The sequence below is a fragment of the Cyrtonyx montezumae genome, unplaced genomic scaffold (assembly GCF_038088225.1).
Source record: "Cyrtonyx montezumae isolate F1298 unplaced genomic scaffold, pur_monq_1.0 scaffold_13, whole genome shotgun sequence".
NCBI lineage: Eukaryota > Metazoa > Chordata > Aves > Galliformes > Odontophoridae > Cyrtonyx > Cyrtonyx montezumae.
In genome coordinates, this window is record NW_027071859.1 from 8,644,811 (window position 1) to 8,662,385 (window position 17,575).

At 40.3% G+C, this 17,575-nt stretch overlaps 1 protein-coding gene across 3 annotated transcripts in view; it reads left to right on the forward strand.

Annotated features, from left to right (window-relative positions):
• Positions 1–17,575, forward strand: part of LDAH (lipid droplet associated hydrolase) — a 107,301-nt gene that overhangs the window by 72,603 nt on the left and 17,123 nt on the right. The window lies entirely within an intron of this gene.

Here is a 17,575-nt window from a genome sequence, read left to right on the forward strand (position 1 = left end):
GTTACTTTGTGCGCAGAAGAATTTCAATGCTTTTTTGGGCAAAGACAGAAGATTAATGTCCTTCTATTGATATGGCACACCGTATGCATAGTTTGCACGTTCTAGCAACAGGAACTGCTTTAAGAAAGGGAATAATTTGAGATAAATTATGTTACATTTAGAATGAAAACCAGAACGTGGATTGTGCTATACTCCAGGTATTTTAGAAGTTAGCAGTTGAAAACAATTTGGAATAGAATTGACATGCTAACACAGTAATAACAGCACGAAGGAAGTTTAGATTGCATTAATAGTAGTAAAAACACATTCCTAGATTTCCAGTTGTGTTCTGTCTTCTATCAGTTAATTTTACCTCCTAATCGTCCAAACAGATGTGCCAGAGTGACTCTGTGCTCGCAGCAAGTCTCTTTAACCTCATCTGTGAATGACTTGCCTGTAGGGTTGTACAGAGGCTGCAAGCAGGATGGGCAGTCAGGGTTTTTGCTGACAAACCCAGACAGTGCTGTTTATGTTGTACAAAACTGCCCTAAGAATAGTGGCTCCATTGCAGTACCCTGTACCTGACAAAGTCAGGCTGCTGGTTGATACTGTAAACTCCTGATGGAAGTCATATGGTCTGCTGCCTGAGTTCCTGTTAATTTATGGTAATTTTATGATGACCAAAGAGAAAACATCCCTGCAGTCATATGTACAGTAGGAATTCGGGCTTCTTCCTTTGCTAATTTAGTCTCAGAGGAAGGTATGTGAAGGTCTGCAGGGTCATATTTCTACAAGCCAGGAATACTCTGGTCTGAACAGATAAACTTCTATCTCTCAAAGCAGGTAGCCGCATCCAGGATTGTGGTGGAAATGGTCCTTGGCCTGCATTAACCTCCAGAAAATTGTGGCCAGTCATTGTTTGTGAATGCTTTTTGGCACAGACCACTGCAGTGCCAGGAATATTTTAAGAGGGCGGATTTAGTGTGCTGCTGTTGGAGCCCAACTCTTTAGTTTTTCAGTCCCCAAGTATATCTGTCCTGGCATGACAGCCAGAGGTAATTTTTCTGGGTGCACCAATGTGTCTAAACTGCAAAAATTGAAGCAAGAAGCCAGGTTGTTCTCATAGGATGGGCTTGTTCTCATAGGATGTGGTATCTATGTTCAATTTATTGACTGAATCCATTATACCAGAATGAAAGTCCCTGAGAGCCAATGTCTTGTAAAACTTGAATAAATAGGCCTTATGATGCAACTGATTCCTCTGGGCTTGTGATATCATCTCTCCTAGGCAGAATTCCTCTTCGATTCCATCTTTGGAAAATGATGATATTTTACAGCCCAGTGACTCAGGACCACATGCATGGATTAATAACCTTAGGGCTTTCTGGATATTGCCTTTTGGCCTTCTCTTGTATTCTTTGTGGACAATAGTGTAACGCTTCAGCAAAACTTCGCTAAGCTTAGCACAAAAACAGAGACTGTCCTACAGAACTGCCCATCCATGACTTAGTGAAGCCTCTGAATTTGTGATAAATACTTTCCTGATTTATTCCTTGTCCCTTAATACTGCTAGATATGGTTGAGAAATGTTGAGCAAGTTAAGATGCTCCTCCTCTCCAGGAAGGTTGCATGTCAACTCATTAAAAATACACGTATTGCCTTTGGCATGTACATCTGTTGCATTACTGTAATTGTAATAAAAGCTGTGATTAAGGGCAGAAAAGATGGTAAAAGTTTCCTTAAAACTAATACGTCCGTTATAACAAACCAACCTGCCAGGGATTTGTTACCACATCCAAAGCTTAGTCACAACAATGTTTTCTCTCCTCAGAAAGGAAATGAGGCTTGAAAACTTAATTACAGTGGAACTATAAGACCTAGTATTGCTCCCATTGAGATCAAGAGTCATGAGTGGTGTTCCCAGTCACAAGTAGTGTTCCCCAGAGGTCAGTACTGGGGTCTGTCCTGTTCAGTATCTTTACTGATGACCTCAGTGAGGCCTCAGTAAGTTTGCAGATGACAACCAAGTTTAAAGAAAGTGTCCATCTGCCTGGGGTAGCCAGGCCATACAGATGGATCTGGACAAGCTGGATAGCTGGGCTGAAGCCAATGGGATGAGGCACAACAAGACCAAGTGCCGGGTCCTGCTCTTTGTCCAGAGCAACCCCAGGCGGCATTACAGGCTTGGGGCAGAGTGGTTGGAAGACTCTGTGGAAGAAATAGACCTAGGGGTGTTGGTTGACTCTTGACTGAACATGAGCCAGCAGTGTACCCAGGTGGCCAAAAAGGTCAGTGGCATCCTGGCTTGTATCGGAAATAGTGTTTCCAACAGGAGCAGGGAAGTAATTGACCCCCTGTACTCAGCACTGGTGAGCCAGCACCTCAAGTACTGTGTTCAGTTTTGGGCCCCCATGCAAGAAAGACATTGAGGTCCTGGACCATGTCTGGAGAAGGGCAATGAAGCTGTGAGGGATCTGGAGCTCAGGCCTTATGAGGAACAACTGAAGGAGCTGGGATTGTTTAGTCCAGAGGAGGCTCAGGGATGACCTTATCATTCTTGACAACTACCTGAAAGGAGATTATGGTGAAGTGGGGGTCGGTCTCTTTTCCCATATAACTAGCAATAGGACTAGAGGGAATGGCCTCAAGGTGTGCCGGGAGATTCAGGTCGGACATTAGGAAAAATTTCTTCTCCAGAAGAGTGGTCAGGTGCTGAAACAGGCTGCCCAGGGTCACGGTCACTGGAGGTGTCTAAGAAGTGTTTAGAGCCGGTACGTAGGGACATGGTTTAGTGGAAAATATTGGTAATAGATGGACAGTCGGACTGGGTGATCTTGGAGGTCTTTTCCAACCTTGTTGATTCTGTGATTCTATGAGAAGTTCCCTTCAGTGGCAAGATCAAGCTCTTACGTGAAATAGTCTGAGAGGTTAGGGTGTTTTGAAGGAAGAGTTGTATTACTTGTCTAACTCATTGTTTCAGATTATTTTTGCTCACATTTCTTATCCAAACTAAGCTTTCCATTGTCCCAACCTCACACTTAACAGCATGAAGAAGCCCCAGTCAGGCAACGGGAGCATTTTGATTACACTGTCGAGAAAGGTAATGTGATGTAAAGTCTTGTCCCAAAGGAAATAATGCAGAAGGAGGAAAGACAAATGGATTGCAAAGAAAAGCAATTGTGGGGAAGGATAGGGAGACAGAGTGTAAAAATAAAAATGAACCATTTGGAAGTAAGCAAGGGGGTCTGAAGGCAGTTTGGGGTTTTGGCAAAGAAATTTTAGAGCAGAAAAAGTAAGACAACTAATTGGAATTGCAGTACTTTCCTTCTTTAATGTGTGGGGTGAATAGACAGAAAAATCGAACGTTAGTGACCTTAAGTGATCTGAAATGTCATTCTGTGTATTCAGGCTGGCAAAACAAGGATACCCCTGTACTGTACAGCAGTGGTTATTCTACAAATATTGTATAGTTGTTCAGTACTGGAATACTTTGGCACTGCAGCCTGTTGAAATTTGTAAACATTTCTTTGGTGACAGATGCCAGCAGCAGACTTACAGTGACAGTAAACCATTCTATCTACATAGGACAGGATTTATTGTCCACCAGTTTGACTGGCAAACTTCCTCCATTTGTTTCTGCAGAATTTCCACAAAAGCACAGACATTACATAATAGGTAAACACTGCAAGGCTTTTTCAAGAGGCGGGCTCACAGGTCAGAGGTTAACGTCTGGATGACAGGGAAGATACAGATAAGCACAATAGCAAGAAAAACCTCCAACTGGCCCAAACATGGTCGTCCTTTGTGATCTTGAACCTGTGACTTCCCTTGAGGAATCTCCCTGTTTGTTTAACCTATTCACTGAGCAGGGGAATACAGAAATCTGGAGGGCGATGGAGGGGGGAAAGGTCTGCTTTGTGGAATTCAGGCAGGCTGGGGAGGAGGGAACTCAGAAGTCTGAAATGAGGGTTTCAGAGGGGCTTTGGCTGTCACACAAGTGAAAGCTGGAGACGGTCGATTTTCATTTTATTTTATGAGTCCAAGAGATGTAAGAAGATAAGGAGAGAAGATTAAGCGTCAGAGATTGGATTCAATCCCTATCTTGTGCCAAGTGTGAAGGCATTCAGATTTCACATGGAGTGTTTGTATTTCATTCATTTTACAGAGAAAAAAGTGCTAAGATGCCTAAGTTAGGAAACTGCATGCAGTCCACAATCCTGGCTGGGAGGTTAAGAGAGGCTGAGAGAACCTAGGCTACGTCTGTACCTTGGCTGTACGGGACAGCAAAATTAGATGCCTGGAATGCCACAGAGGAGTAAGTTTTATCATAGGATAAAATTTTCTGAACTAGCATATAGGATCTCAGAGACAAATTTGTGTCAAAAGCCTGTGAAATGTAAGCTTCTAGTTACTGCAGACTTCTGTGATGATGGAATATAAGCTTTTGCATTAACTCAGTTGTTTTAAAGATCTGTCTCCAACTGGCAAATTTAATACGTTTGAATTATCCCCACCTTGGGAGTTACCACATCCTGAGATCTGTTTCTATTCCAATTCTCTCTTCATAAAGAGATGTTAAATATGATATTATGAGTAGTCTTCATCTGCCTGTGTGTGAGCATACCTGCTTGTCATACAGCTAGCCCTCCAGATCCATCAGAATCTTCGTAGCCCTCCTTCAGATGCTCTCTAATAATTTTTTGTCCTTCTTATATTGTGGTGCCCCAAACGATCTGAATTTAGAGGAGATAAATTCCACTCTGTAGCTACTAGCTGTTCATTTTGCTGCTGGAATCAGAAAACAGTGTGCTCTTGAGTTGTACCCCTGCTGCTAGAAGGACAGGCAGATACCCTAAACCTTGTGTTAAAATTTGTAACTGCTGATTTCTAGCGATATAGCCCTATTGTTTGCTTCCTACCTTATTTGAAAACTCATTTCACTTCTTCACTTCCACTTCCTGACAAGAAAAACAGGAAATTTTTGGAGAACTCTACTTTGAGGCTAAACTGCTGTAGATATACCTATCTTTACTATAACGTGTAGGTAAGTGCAGCACATGGCATTACTTTTCTGACACTCCTGAGCCACTTCAATTATTCAGCTGATATTTTTCAGAGACAGATACTATTTTTAAGTATTAGGTAAGCATTTTATAAACAAATTCATGTGAAGGGGTGAATTAAAAATGCTTTGCTCACCATAATGAGTTCTTTAGAAAGCTATCTACAATGGAGTTATTTTCTCACACTGAAATGAAAATTTAGCTCCTAAAAGCAATGGAAGATGTGATGAGCCCCCCTAAGTCCATCACGGAACACAGAGATCTTTTGATTGGGGATTGTATGGAACTATTCTCTCCACTGAGGCACATAAGGCCAAGGGAGCATTGCAAGGGAGTATATTCTACATTTACTTCCAAAGGAGTATATACATCCAAGGGAGTATATTCTACATTTTCATCTGTGGAATCTGTGGTCTTTAGACATGTTCATCATGAGCAACTTGCACAAACCTCATTAGCTAGACAGGCTGACAAGCATGCAGAGCCTTCTTAAGTAGAGTCAGAAATTGCAAACACTGAGGATTTTGTGTAGTACTTTGCAAACGCACACCTATCTTTTTTTCAACTGGCATGAGAGTAAAGGCTTCCTTTCCCCATGCCACTGGACAGCTTGTGCAGATCTTTGTGCTTTGTTTCTTCTGATGAAGGTAAGCTTGAGATAAGCTTCTGCCTACAATGAGGAAATCATTCTAAAGATATTTTTTCTACTTTTATAACCAAATCTGTATAGATTTTCAGAGATGATGTATAGGGAGACAGAATTTAATGAAGAGCAGAAATTGCCAGCATGATGAGTAAATTGTATCTACATAAATTAAGTAAGTTTATATCTGGACAGTGTTGTGTAGCACAGTGTGCAAACAAGGATGAAGATCAGCAGATCTCCTTTCTTCTTGTATGCATTCCTTGATACTCAGTGGGGCATGAAGAGGTCAAAACAATGGAGCAGACAACCTCTTTCCTTCTCACTAGCTTCTAATTAAGTAGTATTCAGGAGAAAAATCCTTTTCCTGGAATCAGGAATCATCTCTGGCAGGATGCTTTTTGCCTGTATCTGTGCTTACAGCCACCACATGCTGCCCAGGGTGAGAAAGCTGCTGCAGGCAGCCCACAGTCCAACCCAGCGTGCTAAATCTGATCCTGCTGTGTTTCTCTGCAGTCTCCTGTGTGCTGTCACAGTGGAGTCCTATCCACTTCTGACATTTTAAGTGATGATCGTAATATGTATTTCTGCAAAGTGTTTAAGAGTGTTTCCTTACCTGTGGAAACATAGTAATATTTTATCACCTGCTTCACAGGAAAAGGGGCCAAAGAATAACAGCCTTTAATATTTTCATGTTTCCTCTGCTACTGTTTATTTTCCTGTGTGATGCCTGACTAAAATGTTTGTTTAATGTTGTCGGACAACTCACCTTACCAAGGCAGCACTTCAGCCGATGGAAAAAGCTCACATCTGCTTTATTCTTTCTGGGAGTGAACTAAAGTTTTCCTTATTTAAAAGTAGGATGCTCATATTAAATTACTGGAGGAAAGCAATGACTTTCATGTATTTATAGTCCTATTTATTTTTGAAGTCAATCTGCTTCATAATTTACCCCATTTCCAAAAGAAAGAAAGACATTTAACAAGGACTTTTATTACTTGCAAAACCTTTTACTTTCCTGTGAAAACCTTGTGAAAATAATAGTAATAATGTGGAAATTTCTCATTGGTTTTATTTCTGTTAATTATTCCTCTTCTTCTTCTTGGGGGAAAACTCAATGTAAAAGACTCCCATCGTAAATATTACTCACAAGGTGTGAATGTTTTGATAGTGGAACTGCTGATAATTTCCATGAAATGTGAGGCCCACTTGGGATTTGGCATGGGAAGGGGAGATTGTTTATTCATCCCTGGTGGGGTTTCATCCCTAGGGATCTGATTTACTCCCACAGACTTGCAAGGAGTCTAGCAATACCTTGTGAGTAACATTAAAAGGAAAGGCTAGCCAACAAAGTGGAAAGGATGTTGAAAATAAGTAAATGACTTTAATAAGTTAAATGCTAGCAGCTACAGTTGCTTTTTGTTACCCACTGTCATCACATTGTTTTCCCTGGGCCCAATACAAAGCACCCTGAATTCAGGTAAAGGATCCCCCACTAGACTCATGCCTTTTGCCTGAGGGGTGTCTGCCTAAATTTCTCCTAGGAATATTGAAATTAGAGCTCATGGTTCTGTCATAACTTGCGTTCATTGGTTGGGAATTTAACTTGATTCATCTAAGTCCATTCTCAAGGTAGCATATATGTTCTGCAACTCATCCATGCAGTCCCAGCAAAGTACTTAAGTACACACTTATGCCATACTCATGGGTAAACTACAGTTTGTGTCTTAAAGCTTTTTTGGGAGATTAGCATCTACAAAGATGATGACTACAACTACCTGAAGGGAGGTTGTGGTGAGGTCGGAGTTGGCCTTTTCTCCCATGTAATTAGCAATAGGACTAGAGGGAATGGCCTCAAGTTGCACCAGGGGAGATTCAAGCTGAACATTAGGAAAATTCTTTTCCGAGAGAGTGGTCAGGCACTGGAATGGGCTGTGCAGGGAGGTGGTGGAGTCACTGTCCCTGGAGGTGCTCAAGCAACATGTAGATTTTGTACTGAGGGACGTGGTTTAGTGGGAAATATTGATTGTAAGTGGACAGTTGAACTAAGTGATCTTAGAGGTCTTTCCAGCCTTGGTGATTCTATAATCCTTTGATTCTAATGTATTCCATGTAACTAAAGGCAGCACACAGCTGTGTGTAATTCCTGTAGTCAGCTAGCACAATATTTCACACAGAATCAAAGAATCCCAATATTGCAGGGTCTGGAAGGGACCTCTAGAAATCATTAAGTCCAACCTCCCTGCTAAAGCAGGTTCCCTACAGGAGGTTGCATAGGTAGACATCCAGACAAGTCTTGAATCCAGAGCAAGCTTCACAGCCTCTCTGGGCAACCTGTTCCAGTGCTCTGTCACCCTCACTGTAAAGTTCTTCAGTGTATTTGTGTTCCAGTTTTTGGCCATTGATCTTTGTCCAATCACTACACATCACTGAAAAGTATCTGGCCTCATCTGATTGCCTCCAGAACTTTAGATATTTATAAACATCGATCATATCTTCGCTCAGTCTTCTCTAGGCTGAACAGGGATCTCTCAGCCTTCCCTCATATGGGAGATGATCCAGGACCTAAATCATTTTTGTCACCCTCTTCAGGACTCATTCTAGGAGATACCTGTCTTTCTTGAACTGAGGAGCCCAGGACACAGTACTCCAGATGTGGCCTCATTAAGGCAGAATAGAATGGGAAGATCACCTCTCAACCTGCTGGCCATATTGTTTTTAATACACCCCAGGAAACCATCGGCATTCTTGGCCACCAGGACACACTGTTGGCTCATAGCCATCCTGTTGTCCACCAAGACACCAAGATCCTTCTCTGCAAAGCTCACCTCCAGCAGGTCAACCCCCAACCTGTACTGATGCGTGTAGTTATTCCTCCTCAGCTTCAGGACTCTACACTTGCTCTTACTGAACCTCATCAGGCAGTCTGTCCAGGCCTTGCTTAATGGCAGCACAGCTGTCAGATATGTCATCCCTTCTCCCAGCTTTGTATCATCAGCAAACTTTATGAGGGTGGATCCTATCCCTTCATTCAGATTGTTAATGAAGGTGTTGAAAAAGACCAAACCCAGCACCAACCCCTGGGGAACACCACTAGTTACAGACCTCCAACTAGACTCTATGCTACTGATCACAAGTCTCTGAGCTCTGCCAGTCTGCCAGTTCTCAACCCACCTCACTGTCCACACTTTGTAAGCTTCATTACAAGGATGCCATAAGAGACAGTTCAGACACCTTGCTGAAGTCGAGGTGCACAACATCCACTGTTCTTTCCCCATCTACCTAGCCAGTGATAGAAAGCTACCAGGTTGGTTAAGGACAATGTCTCCTGGGTGAATTCATGTTGACTACTCCTGATAACCTTCTTCTCTTCCAATTGCTTGGAAACGGCATCAAGAACAAGTTGTTCCATCATGCTTTCCAGGGAAGGAGGTGAAGCTGTCTGGCCTGTAGTTTCCTAGATCCTCCTTCTTGCCTTTTTTGAAGACTGGAACATCATTGCCTATCCTCCAGTCCTCGAGCACCTCTCCCATTCCCCATGACCTTTCAAAGACGATAGAGAAAGGTTCCCTTAGCACATGAGGGTGCATCCCATTGTGGTCCATGAATTTGTGCACATTGATTTTGGCTAGATGGTCTCTGACCATGTTCTGCTCAACCAAAGGGCAGTCTTCCCCAGACTTCCTCTCTCTTATTTCCAGGGTCTGGGATTCCAAAGGGGAAGTCTTTGTAGTAAAGGCAGAAGCAAAGAATACATTTAGTATCTCTGCCTTCTCAGTATTCCTTGTTATCAGGGCACCCATCTTGTTTTCTCTAGTTTTCCTTTAACTGCTGACATACTTAAAAACCACTCTTGTTATCCTTTATCTCCTTTGCCAGATTAAGTTCTAAGTGGGCCTTGGCCTTCCTCATTGCATCCTTAGAGGCCCTGTCAACATTCCTATGTTCTTTCCAAGTGGACGGACCGTTTTTCCACATTCTGTGGACCTTCTTCTTCCTTTGATTTTCTCCATAAGCTCCTTGCTCATTTATACAGGTCTCCTGCCACCTTACCCTGATTTCTTACTCTTGGAGAGACATTGATCTTAAGCTTGGAATAAGTGGTCTTTGAGTGTCAACTAACTCTCATGTGCTCCCTTGCCTTCTAACACTCCAGCCTGTGGGATACCTCTAAGTAGGTCCTTAAGGAAGTCAAAGTTGTCTCTCCTGAAGACCAGGGCTGCAATCCTTATTGCTTTGCTTCTTCCACACAAGATTCTAAACTCCACCATCTCATGATTGCTGCATCCTAAGCTGCTCCAAGTTCATGTCTCCAAACAGCCCACTTTTCATTGGCTTCTCTACCACCTGTATGATAAAGTTATCTTTAATAGATTGCAGGAGCCTCCTGGACTGTGCATGTCTGACCATGTTGCTAATCCAACAAACATCAGGATGAAGTGCCAGAATCTCAAGGCTTCTTCCAGCTGTTGGTAGAAAGCCTAATCAACTTCCTCCTGCTGATCAGGTAGCCTATAGTGCACACCCACAACCGTAGACACCCATATTAGTCTGCCCATTAATTCACACCCACAAGAACTCCACTCCATCATCATTCACTCGCAGGTGGAGCTTGATACTTTCTAGCTACTCTGTCCCATAAAGAGCAACTCCACCACCTGGCCTTGCTGGCCTATCTTTCCTAAAAAAGACTATCCATCAGTGACATGTTTTGCTGTTGCTTCTTGTCAGAGAACTCTCTATCATTATGATTTTGCCAAGGGAAAAACAATATAGCATTTTTATGAATGTGTAGAAATGCTGGTTTGTCCTGAGCAATCCCAGTGGTGCAGAAGCTTGCTTACTGGTTAGAGCAATGGTTAAGTATATTTACAATGACCTTTCCTAGCAATTGCATCCACTCCACCTGAGAGGAGTTCACCTCATTCACAGGACGAAGTACTCAAGTTGTTGAGCTCCATCCAGCATCCACAAGGATGCTTCAGCATCAGCTTTCTAATCCTGAAAGCCACTTAAAACAGATCTTCATAAAGCTAATCACTAACTTTAGCACTTGTCTAGAAAAGCATATTAATTCCCAGTAGAGCCCAGGCAGAAAGCACCGTGTGGGAATAATAACGTGCAGCACACTGTCTATCCTGTCCTCTCCTGAGGGACTAAGCACCACCAACACCAGTCCCATCCCTTCCCTCTTACAGAGGAGGAGAACAGATACTTCCTACAACCAAAAATCTAGAACAGAGCAGAAATCTCACCATCCCAGCCAACTGCCAACTGTTCTCTGTGTGAAAGCTTAATCTGGAGATTAATTTCCCCAGCCAAGGGCTAGTTCTGTCATTTGAAGATAATGGGAGTTGCATCCAAGTAATTCAGGGCAGGATTAAGTCCACAGACATTTCAGTTTCCATCACACACCTCACTTCTTGTGCATGTACTTCATCACACAAAGTAAATCAGTGTTTTTCACACGCTTTAACAAAGCATCTATTATTTGTAAAGCATCTGGATATAATAGTTGAATAACTTTTTGTTTATTTTTTGCCTTCAGTCAGTAGTACTCTTTCTCAGGCACAGCTGACTGGTTTTCTTGTGCAGTTCTGATCTTTCTGCAGCTTTAATACCAAGCAGATTAAATAAGTCTATTTCATAATAAATGCAGCTAGTTCTGCCTATTTGTGTTAACCATTCTGTATTAAATGGTATATTTTCATTCTAAATTCAAGCGTAAACTGAACCAGCACCAAAAGTCAATGTTTACATCTTGTAGGCCTCTAAACATCAACATTTTATCTAATGTGTGTATGCATGTGTGGATGCCCATATTCCAGCTTTAGTTATCCTTGATATTAAGCAGTTCCTTCTGTTTGATGTTTTAAACAATGTTATACGATATTTCCAAGATTGCTGTTGGCAATAATTACCAGTAGAAAATATGTTTTCCCCTTAGGAAATTACACTGCTGTTTGGTATTATTAGTTTGTACCACTGTGTTCTAAGTCTGTCTGAGGAATGACAGAAATTACTTCCTTAAGAGCAAAGGATCAGTTGGAAAGGAAACTAGTGTTACACTCTCGTGAAGACCCTTACGATAAGATAGGGAACTGATCAGGAAAATAGCTCTGACCAGATAGTGGCACAGTCCCTGAGGAAAAAATATTTTCAAAAGCTCAGTCTACTTTATGCAAAGCATTTCAGTTTAGCATGAGAATCCAACTTAGGACTGATTAAGCATTTTGCAATTTAAGCAATTCTACTTTAAAGTAGAGAGAATGTTTGAAAGAGTCGTATTACAGCTTGTCAAGGTGCAGATTTACTGTTGCACATGAAAATAGTAATCCTTGGCAAGAATCTTCCCATTGAAATTAAACTATTTTCTTCTTCTACCTCATTTCCCTCACCCAGAAAAACAAGCAAATCTCGGCATGCATATCTACAATTCAGTGTTGTACAGCCATGGATTTAGAAATAGACTGTTAAATCTGCGGAACAGAAAGGAAGTTTTTCCTGATAGTTTGAATAGCTTCTGACACACTGAAAGCCAAAGTCCTGACTGGGACCTTTAGCAGTCCCATACAGTGTACCTAATTCTTAGTTAATAAATCAGGCAGTCAGTTTTCAGTAAGAACTCATCGTTTTTGCTGCATTTACCAACAAACAAACTGCCAGTTTACTTATATGCTGTACAATTTACCTTGAATGAAGCCAGGAATGGGGCTTAAAACTAGCCAGTATTTTGTGTATTTTAAAATATTTCTCAGGCATTTCATAATACCAGATTATTGTGAAATTATCCTGCTGCCAGGCAAATTTACTGAGGGAGGCCTCAGTGAAGCATTCTGGGAGAGGGAAACCAAGAATTTTTGGAGGTTCTTTGGAAGTCCCTTGTGTGACATAAGAAAGCATCATTTCAGGCTTTTCTACGTGTAGCACTGCCAGTACCTGACAAAATGTGTCCCCAGTCTTTACTGCAGCCCTTGGCCAACACAAATAATAGTCTAAAGTAACAGCAATAAGCAATTAAATGGCAAGTGGTGAAATAGCAGATGTGTTCTGTGAAAAAAAATTAAAAAAAAGACAGTAAATTAGTTTTCCAAGGCAGAGCATTAGAAATATCCTGGGAAACTGGAAAGTCAGCGTGAGAAAGAAAGATGTATGGAAACAAAGCATAGATAGTGAAAGATTATTACAACTAATCACAGTGGAATGAGATTACTTGTTTTTTGACAAGGTTTAAGATGTGGTTATTAACACCACTGTACTTTCTAAAAAGAATTTGCAAATGTGCATGGGCGCAGAGTGGCTGGATCACTTCAATTAGACCAACATCATGGGGTCTTTGGCTTCTTAAGGCACAAAGATATTACTAACAGTGACATCTTTAGTAAAGAATACTTGATTAAGAGTTTATCGGGAAAAAATAAAAAAAAAACAATGCTTGTATATAACTATGAGCAGAAGTGCCCTCCTGGAAGTCGTGTAACTAAGGTAGACAAAGATCTACTGAGAGTTCAAAGTAATGCTATGTCAAAGCAGTAGCTGAGCTAGGTGATGCCAGTAATGCAAATTACAAAAGTATGAAAAATAAAACAAAGTAGTATTGTGAGCCTTTATAAAATACAGAATTATTTATTAATTGGTATTACAGATTCAGGTGGGTTAACTGCTTGAATCAGATTGTCAGTATGAAGAGGCGTAACTTGCTCAGGGAAAAGAGGCTCAGAGAAGGGAAGAGGACAGATGTGAAGGGAGTAAACTTAAACTTCAAATATACACATTTGTTATGTGAATCCCATGATAGAAATGGAAAAATTGAATAAATAAGAATTGTTTGGACTAAACAAGTTAAAAGTCAAGAACATGATAAGAGTTTTCAAATAAAGGAGAATAATTTAATATCTAAGGTAGAATAGATAAGGTGCAACAGAGTAGATTCAGATTAGACTTTAGTTAATTATAAACATGGAATTCTTCATGGGATTCCTGGGGAGCTAATGCAATTTTGCCATCCATGGTGACAAGTGTTGCGCAAAAAATTAGGTAGAAATTGGACAAATGTAAATATTACCACACTAACTTAAATGTTTTATTGAGATACATAGGAACTAGTATCTGAAAGTGAGATCCCAAGGCTGTCCTGTCAACTGTCTTCTTGTGAACAACAATCAGAATGAAATGCTTCCAAAGAGGGGGAAAAACTCAGCAGCAGAGAAGTCTGCTCTGACAGTTAATAAAGGCATTGTTCTTAGAGGTAGAACCTTAAAGGCCTGAGGCCTTTTTGATAATATGGAGTATTAAATTTTGATTCTAGTTCATTAATAGAGTTCTAAATATTTGTTGATTTCAGAAGTCTTTGTTGTCACTCATTTATTCTTTGCCTTAACAAACCCTTATGGGTTCTACAGCTGTATGATACACATTGTAAAATGGATTTCCTTTTACTGGCTCTGATACTACAGTCTTCTTGTATTCCTTTGTATTAAAAATGAGTTGCCAAAGATTTGTGAAGAATCAGGGGGATCTGTTGTGGGCCTGGTTGCATTTCAGAGTTGTAGGTTTTAATTATGCATATTAAATGCCTGAAACATGAGGGGGACCAAAGCCGTTTGGAAAGTGGTATTTGAAAAATGCAATAACTAAATGACATTCAACTTGGAAAAATGATGGGAAAAAATGCATCTGAAACAAGTTCTATGTACATGAAAAACAGAATCAATGGAAGCCAGAAGTAAGGAACATGTGAAGGAGGTCAGGAGGAATGTTAATGACTTCCCATGGTACAGTATCCCAGAACACCTGACTGACAGACAACAAGTGAATGCTTCCAGAAATACCCAACTGATCCACTTGCATATTCAGTACTAACAGGCTTCTGGCAGGCTGGTGGGCCAAAGCTGGAAGTTCTTCCAAATGCTTTCATATATTTGCATACTCCTCCAGTTAGTACTGAAGGAAGTTTCTTATTTCTTACTGAAAGTAAGAAGACAGCATAAGAAGTCTTTCTCCTCTCCATTCATGTGAGTGAATCTGTCCACCTTGGAAAAGCATATAGTGTGTTCTTCCAAATCTAATGCTGTTGAAATTGCATTGTCTAGGCCTTGAAGTAAAAATCTGGCTTCATGTTTCTCCTTGTACCCATTCCAGGGCACAGGAACATCCAACCATTGATGGTTGGGCTAGATGATCTTGTAGGTCCTTTCCAACCTAATGTATCTATGAATCTATAGATCCTACTAGGTTACAAAATAGAGCAATATTTTGATGTGTGGGACATAATTATACCTACAGCCACAGTTTTGTTGATAGAGTCAACATAATCTGAACCAGCATCAGTAGGGAAATGGAATGAGCTTGGGTAACCCTTTTTAGGGTAAAATTTATTTTAGTCTGATGAACAAGCTATTAAAGAATGTGTGTATGTGTCCATTAAAGTGTCTAGATTGGTGCTATCTTCATAACCATTTTTGTTGGAAAAGGAACTGCTCTGATTATTTCCTTAAGTACTTGGCTGTTTAAGTTGATCTTTTTGTCCTTTGTATTGTCTCTGATGTTTCATTCGTATGACATCTCTTCTTTCTGTCACAGTAAATTCATCTCTTTAGCATAGCAAAGAATGCAGTACTGTTTTTACGTAATTAAGATACTGACTGCAGGTAGAAACCACACAGAGTAAGATCAAGTCATGCCACCACAACACAGATTTGACTTTTAAATGTTTAGGGGCATATGTGTCTCTGAAAATTTCTCATGATCAGGTCTGAAATAGTAAACTCCACTTTATATTTTATGGATACGTGCAATGACATGGATGTCACTTTTTCTGTGTTGAAACATAGTTGTCTTTATGGAATATCTTTAATTTCCACAGACAACATTATGTGACTGCTCAGTTTCCAGTGTGAGTTTACAATTAATCTGGCCTTAATCTAATCTTTTTCTTTCAAATAAGCAAACAAATGATCTTTGGACATTCAGTAAACAAGAAGTTCAAAGACTTGAGGAAAAAACACATACTTCAGTGCAAGAACAGGAAATCTCTGTCTCGCTTCAAGATTCAAGTATAAAGAAAAAGTTTATCTCTCCCAGGTTAGAATCGTGTTTCTTCCCTTTAACACAGCTTTCTAGCTTCCAGCATATCCATAGAGACAACTGACAATGCATCAGTTAGTATTTAGTTCTAAAATCTTCTGAAAGTAATAACTATGCTGCTAGACGTGTTTCTTCTAAATCAGGAAATCTTTTATTTCATATTTCATTTGCCTGACTGCATTGTGGATACATCAGTCAGTTTGAGCTCAGTAAATTACAGGTATTCATCTAACAACTGGCTAATTGAATTGGTGGTTAAATAACCCTAAACACAGAAAAGCTTGATTGATTTCAGTCATTATTGTTTGTGAAAAGTAATAATTTAGTTGAAGGATATTAACTCCTTGCTGTGACACGCTGGGTTAAAGAGCTACCAATGATATAAAGCATTCTTTTCTTTTCTGGATCCTTGATTTGAGTCCAATCAGTGTTTCTCTATCACAAAACCACCACAAATAAATCAAACACATTTTGGCACAGTTTGTCGTCTCTGCTTAGTGAATGTATGAGACTAAACTGACACTGATCCTTAATCACCTTTAATCCATGGAGAGGGAGTGATCCTACTGGGGCAGGAGAAAGGTCATTGGCAGGACCATGGGGAGAAAGTACTTTGGCAGTTAACTTTTTAAATGTGACCTGTGAATAAGGGAGAGGCTTCCACTTCTTGTTTATCTGTGAAGCAATATGCATAAAAGATCTGCAAAGAAAGAAGTTAGACTAGTTTGAGAAGTTATTATGAGTTAAAAAATGATAAACATGGTATTTGCCTTTTAAAATGTTGATTTCACTTCTTAGTTGTTATGCCTTACTATTTATTAGCAACAGATTTGTTTTCATCATTAAATACTAATTGATTGGTTATGAATTACAAGAGGCAACAATAGCGTGAAATTGAATTGAGTATAAAAAATGATTTGGAGTTCTACAGCTTCTCCAGGTACACTGAGCTGTTTCTTCCCTATGTGTCTTTTTCATTCTTTTTTTTTTTGTTTGTTCGTCTGTGTGTGAGAGGTGTTTTTCATTTCCTAATTGCTATGTGAAATACCCACATAAGTGAATATTTGTGGAGGCTGATGTTATGTGCTCTACATTCTGTCGTGTGGATCATCCCAGTGACCCAGGCCATGTTATACTGTATCAGTCCTGCATAAGGACTTAAGGGAATGAGATTAGACCAAGAGAAAATCAGAAAAAAAGATTGCTAACATTGGCCTAAGGCTATGAAACTTGATAAACTAAGATACTATATACTTCAGCAGGAAAAGCTGGAGAGCTTCTGTGTCTTCAGAAGTCTTAGACGGATTCAAGACCAACTCTTAAGGAGCTCGTTTCCTAAACAGAGAACGTAGAGGTAAAGGGCTTTTGCCATATGTGCGAAGGATTAGAAAAGAGTGTTCCTTTCTTCCAAATTCTCTTCAGAAGAGGACTGGTTTTCATGCATCCTCAAAAGGTGCAGATGACTTATCACGGTGAGCCGGGATTTAGGATTCAACCCTGACCCTGTTCTTTCAACTTGTCTTTACTGGATAACATGTTTTCCATTCCTTGTGTCTTTTTTTTAACAGAGTTCTGAAGTGATCACATTCATTTCCATGAGAACTCAGTTCTCATTCTGAGATCTGTATAGCAAAGGAACCAGTGGGTTTGGTGATCATCTCCTTCACACATCTCATTGTTGCAGTGCTGCAGTGAGTCCTCTAAGTGACAGATGTTTTCATGGTTAATCACAGATTAATTTTGTCCTTCAGAAAGGAAGTTAAACTGTCTTGCTTCGGTAAAAAACTGTGTCCACTAAGCAGCT